Source organism: Gorilla gorilla, chromosome 11, assembly GCF_029281585.2.
Source record: "Gorilla gorilla gorilla isolate KB3781 chromosome 11, NHGRI_mGorGor1-v2.1_pri, whole genome shotgun sequence".
Taxonomy (NCBI): domain Eukaryota; kingdom Metazoa; phylum Chordata; class Mammalia; order Primates; family Hominidae; genus Gorilla; species Gorilla gorilla.
This window is the reverse complement of record NC_073235.2, coordinates 77142347-77148346: the sequence shown is the minus strand read 5'-3', so window position 1 is coordinate 77148346 and position 6000 is coordinate 77142347. Positions and strand designations below refer to the sequence as shown.

The window sequence follows — 6000 nt, the reverse complement described above, 5'->3', positions numbered from 1 at the left end:
TTATCCCATTTAATCCTTACAACAACCCCAGGAGATAGGAAATATTGTTATTCCTATTTTACTGGAGCAAAAAATTGAGGCTTGGAGAACTAGTAAGGGGACCAGGCAGCTCCTGGGTTTAATTTCCTTGCTAACCACAGTTAGTGCTACTGATATGTTTTCAAGTCTGGAGTAATATATTTATATATTAAACTGCTTGTCTTCATTTTATATAAAACATAATATATGTGTATTACCATAGAAATGGTTTAAAAAGAAAGGCAAATAGTTAATGGACCTTAAAAAGATGGGGACATTTAGACAAAAATTTGCCAATGGGAAGAGCTTCCCATGTTACTAAATGTCTTTCCCACAGAGGTCATTGTATCTGTTAAAAGCATATCAAGATACACGTGTGCACACTGGAGTGGTACAGAAGCAGAGAAAGCCGGGAGTTAAGGTCCCTCAGCATGGTGTAACAATTCCGAAGTGCATCTATTTGTAACCGCCCAATGGGTTCACCTTGCCCACTGCCTAGACAGAGCTGATTTACCAAGACTGGGAAATTGCAATGGAGAAAGACGGATTCACGCAGAGCCAGCTGTGCGGGAGACCAGAGTTTTATTATTACTAAAATCAATCTCCCTGAGCATTCAGGGATGACTTTTTAAAGATAATTTGGCAGGCAGGGGCTTGAGAAGTGGGGAGTGCTGATTGACCAGGTTGGAGATGGAATCACAGGGGGTCGAAGTGAGTTTTTCTTGCTCTTTTCTGTTCCTGGGTGGGATGGGAGAACTGGTTAAGCCAGATTATCATTCTGGGTGGTGTCAGCTGATCCACTGAGTTCAGGGTCTGCAAAGTATCTCAAGCACAGATCTTAGGTTTTACAATAGTGATGTTAACCCCAGGAGCAATTTGGGGAGGTTCAGACTCTTGGAGACAAAGGCTGCATGACCCCTAAACTGTAATTTCTAGTCTTATAGCTAATTTGTTAGTCCTGCAAAGGCAGACTGGTCCCCAGGAAAGAAGGGGATCTTTTCAGGAAAGTGCTATTATCAATTTTGTTTCAGAGTCAAACCAAAAACTGAATTCTTTGCCAATGGCTACGCCCAGGAGTGAACAAGGACAGTTTAAAGTTTAGAAGGAAGATAGAGTCGGTTGTAGGTCTGATTTCCTTCACTGTCACAATTTCCTCAGTTATAATTTTGCAAAGGTGGTTTTATATTCTCACCTTTCTGCTTTAATTCAAAGGGATACACAGCCTTGATATTTTAACAATATGATCCGAGCAAGAACTTTGCTCAGTTCAAATGCACACTCAGTAGCTATAGCGTCTTAGCGAGTGAACGTTAACTTTTCTTTGGGGCCTGGAGGTGGCAGCTCTCAGAGCTGGTCAGAACCCCCTGATGAGCAGAAGTTAGCTAGGGCAATGGAGTAGAGCTTCAGTTTTCTCCACATGTTTGCTGTGGATCCTACCGTATTTAAGGAAGTGGGTGGCTGATGATAAATCCATCCCCACTGGCAGCAAAACGACTCAATTCCAACCGACTTGTGAGGAGAGGCAGCATCCTTCCGAGGGAAGAGCAGCACGTTGTCCCCACATAGTGGGCAGGAGTCAGATGCGTGTGGACCTTGGCCCTCTGTGGGGTTCACCCAGATTTTAAATCCATTTTTAAAAATTAATTTGAATTTCAGATATCTGAAAGTTGGACACTCTTTTTTTGAGAACAGACGGGAAAGCGTGGGAAAAGGCGTTCCTTCCGGCTCGAACAGAGGGAACACCCCCACCCGATCCCCCCGCCAGCAGCCGCAAGAAGGTGGAGAAGATTCAAGAGTTGGGGGGAAAGGCCCCGGGCTAGACTCCCCTTCCAGTTCCCGCCCCTCTGCAAACTCCTGTCCTCTTGCCTCGGTCCCCTCGCCGCGCAGGGGAGCGGGACGGAGGAAACTGCGGACTCCAGCCCCGACCATCCCGCCCCGCCGCGCTCCTCTGCGGGCCGAAGCTGCAGGCGCGGAGCCCCATTGCCGGCGGGGCAGGCGGGCGCGCGGAGGGCAGGGCGCGGGCCGGCGGGGCCTCGCGGCGCGTCCACATGTGGCGGGGCGGCGGGGGGGCCGCGGCGCCGGGGGGGAGGGCCCACATCTCGGCGAAGTTCCCGGATGGTCGCAGCCTCCCGGCGCTGAGCGCTTTTCCTGCCCGCCCGGCTCAGCCCTGCGGACCCCGGGAGAAGTTTCCCAGAAAAAATGCCCAGCGCGGCGCGGGGCTGCGGAGTCGTCCGGAGCCGCTGCGCGGTAAGGGACGCGTCGCCTCTGGCGCGACCCGGGTTCCGGGCTCCCGGGGGCCGGGGGAGACGCCGGGAGGGGCTGGGCTCGACGGCGGGACTCGGAAGCGCCGCTTGGCACCGGTGACGCGGGTGGGGCGGCTGGGGACGTCGAGGCCGCGTCCCCTGCGAGCGGTGGGCGCGGGCGCGCGGCCTCGGGAGGGGCGCAATTCCAGGCCAGCGGCCCGCGCGTTCTGCTGCCCGCTGATGGCCCGGGGAGGAAGGGGCCGTGGACAGCCTGGGTCCCGCGCCTCGGGCTGGGCTCACCGCTGGACTCCGCGGACCCGGGGCCGCCCCGTGGGGCTCGGGACCCACTATCTCCGTAGGTCTCGAGCAGGGGCTTCGCGGCGATGCCCTGGGGCTGCACCTACACCCCAGCTAGGACAGAGGGGGACGTTCGGGCATCCCCTGGGGCCGGGTTAAGTTCTGGCACCGCCCGCCTGCCTGTCTGTGGGAACCGTGCCCCTCCCGCGCTCCAGCCCGCCTCCCTCCCGGCGCTCCCGGGCGGCCCGCTCGTCCCAGGTCGGCGTAGACGCGCGCGTTAGGGGTCTGCGTCGACCTTAGAGACATCTCCTGTCCCGGTCAGTGCTTTTCGCCCGGAGTGGGGACGGGGGTTGAGGGGGGGTGATCCCCCGAACTCTCCAGAGACAGCTTCACTTCAGTCTCGCGTCCCCTACCTTTTTCTACTATACATACTTTTCTTTTTAAAGCAAGAACTGTTAGCGTTGTGAGTGTAAGGGAAAGCAGCTGACCCAGTCGCTGTGAGCCTTTGTTAATCGCAAAGAGCTCTAAATCAGACCACTGGTGGTTGGTTAGACTTTGAGCTCTTTGCGATTAACAAAGGGTGTGGCTGTGTGAGGAACTGAGCCTGGCGAGGTCTTCTGGTCCTGCTTAAATCCCGATGGAATATTCCTTCTTCAGCCACGGGCTCCTGGCCTTATTGAGTTCTCTGGGAAGCCTCTCAAGTTGGCTCAGTGACCAAGTGGACTTGGTCCCTTTTATGAAAAGCGTGTGTCCGTCCTGCCCCCTGGATCGGCTCTGGACCCCACCCCACTCCCATTCCCCCATGCCTGGCTGCGTGTAGCCCCAGACTCCAGTCGGGTGCAGCCGCAGAGCCCGTGAGCAGATTCCACGCTGGGTGAGTTTTCTTTTGCCAGCTTCCCAAAGCAATTTCAAAACAATACTGTAGCTTCATTTTGAGTCGTTGGTAGATTTTTCCATCTTCAAAAATGCTTATTTTTGTAATGGATAAAATAACTCCAAGAAATGTTCTACTTCAGTTTGTAAATCACCTTTTAAGTTCTTGAGGTGAGAAAACCCTTGATAGGCTATCAGCACTCTGCCTATTAATCCCTTTGCAGTGCACACAACACTGCCTTCTACTGTGACTGTGTGTGTCTACCTGCCTGTCAGCCTCACAAGGCTGAGTTTCTCGGGGACCTGGAGGTGCTATAGTCTGCAAATCCCAGCCACCTGTGAGAGCCCATTACCTGTTGAATGGAAATGTTCAGACTAAACTCTGCAGATGTTATGAAACCAGTTCAGTAATATTGTCTTCCTCCCTGGGACTTACCCAACCCCTGCCATAACTTTGGCTCCATGAAAACACATCAACTCTTTGAGGTTGTGTGACGTAGTGCAAAGAGATTTGTAAGCAAGGTAAGATCAAATTCTGGGATATTTCAAGAGAATGAGACTTTCCCCCTGGGGGGATTCATGCCTCCTTCTATTTGTTCATTTTAAAAATTGTCTGTAATGTGTTCAACCACTTTGTGGTGCGCTTAGGCGTATCATTACAATTTGAGCCTCACTTATCTCATCCAAGAAATGGGCTTGATAATCTTTGCTCTACATCCACCGCAGGGTATGAGGATCTAGTAGGATAATGGGGTGTGAAGGAAGCAGCAAAAGCAGTATGATACAGGGGCCATCCAGATACCATGCGGTGTGTAGCACCAAGACACGAAAGCTATAATGAGCAGAAAGGTGGGTGGTGAAGAGAGGGTAGTATGCCCTGACCTTGTACATTTACTGTCTCAGGTGCTATGGTCAGGCATGAGACCCTTTTAGCAGACAGTATTCATTACTGGGTCTGTGTCATTGTCTTTGCTATTTCAAGGTGTTCCTAACTATGGTTGTAATTTTAGGAACATAGTTGGTTTCCACAACACATACGGAGAGAATAAATGAAACAAAAGTGCCTTTTATTTGTTGCTATAACCCCTTCACTTTTAAGCATCTGATATTTGTCATTTTACCTCCCAGGGCCGTGGTCTTCCTGAAGCCTTCCCTCCACTGTGGTCTACTGAATTCTTAATGGTTTCCACACAAAGCTCTTTCTGCTGCTGTTTCCCAGCAAGCCACAATTATACCATGGTTCTTGAAGGCTTGGTAGGCTTATTTATCCCTTGTGGCTAGCAGGGACCCACGTCGAATCAGGTCACAGTTGGAATCAAGCCAGATACTCATTGAGCATTGTGGGTCCCTGCTAGAGGTTATAGCTATACTCTGTGCTAGGTAAGGGTAGAAAGGAAGATGTAGCTCAGAAAGAGATGAAGTCTGCGCCTGAATGCTTACTTTCTGGTAGAGATGAGACATGGTTTCAAACAGCAGGTATGCAGGCAGAATTTGGTAAATAAGGTAAAAAAGGTACAGACCAAATACAGGGAATTCAGAGAAGTCCAGCTGGATGGAGGCACTCCTTCATTCGTTTGTCCACTTAACAAATATTTATTAAGTGTTTACTGTGTGCCAGGCATTGAAAGATTAATCAGCACATTCACACCGTGTCCCACCATCTCTTCTCCAATTGAGGAACAGTTTAGGCTTCACCTCCCTTTGACAGATGAATACTTCCTCACTCAGCTCTAACTTTTGTTCACTAGGGCGGACATTTGTCAGTTGTTCCTCACTCCGTAGGTGTTATGGTCAGGTCAAAATAACTTAAGTCTGTCCCTTGTATAGTTTTGAGTAATGAAAACTCTAGGTGTACCAAAGCCCCCAGAATATCTTCAGTTAGTTGAGTGATGCTATTCTGCTTAATACACTTTAACTAGTATGCTAATCCTTAGCCATGGGTGTGACGAGAAGCTTATAAAGGTGTGATTCTATAAGTCTGCGGTAAGGCCCAGGAATCCATTTTTTGAAAACTTCCCCAGGTGATGCTGATGTGCTACCAGAGGGCAGAGTTTCCTAATGGGTAAAGCATGGGCCAGTCCCAATGCTGTCTTTTACAAATTCTTTGTATCTTCACCTTTTTTTTTTTTTTTTGAGACAAATTTTTACTCTGTCGCTCGGGCTGGAGTGCAATGGCATGATCTCAGCTCACTGCAACCTCTGCCTCCCAGGCTTAAGTGATTCTTCTGCCTCAGCCTCCCAAGTAGCTGGGATTACAGGAGTGTGCACCACGCCTGGCTAATTTTTGTATTTTTAGTAGAGATGGTGTTTCACCACGTTGGTCAGGCTGGTCTCAAACTCCTGACCTCGTGATTGGCCTATCTCGGCCTCCCAAAGTGCTGGGATTACAGCCGTGAGCCACCGCACCCGGCCCTGTATCTTCAATTTTGAAATGAGAGTAACACCCCTTCCGTAAAAGGATTGTTCTAAGGGTCAGATGAGGTGATGTATGTGAATTACTTAGCAGATTGGCTGGGACAGTGTCACTGCTCAGTATTTGTGGACTATTATTATTATTAGCATTAGCATT

The 6000-nt window shown here is 50.2% G+C and overlaps 1 protein-coding gene and 1 long non-coding RNA gene across 2 annotated transcripts in view; one reads left to right on the top strand and one right to left on the bottom strand.

Annotated features, from left to right (window-relative positions):
- Positions 1 to 583: 583 nt before the first annotated feature.
- LOC134756657 (uncharacterized) lies at positions 584 to 1736 on the bottom strand. The gene is made up of 2 exons (XR_010129624.1): positions 1456 to 1736; positions 584 to 756 (listed from the first exon to the last, which is right to left on the bottom strand). It is a non-coding gene; the product is annotated as an uncharacterized lncRNA (long non-coding RNA).
- A 347-nt stretch (positions 1737 to 2083) lies between these two features.
- WIPF1 (WAS/WASL interacting protein family member 1) overlaps positions 2084 to 6000 on the top strand; it is a 123314-nt gene continuing 119397 nt past the window's right edge. Inside the window, exon 1 of the mRNA XM_031008703.3 lies at positions 2084 to 2265. The gene's annotated coding sequence lies outside the window, so the exon portion shown is untranslated. The remainder of the gene's footprint in view (positions 2266 to 6000) is intronic.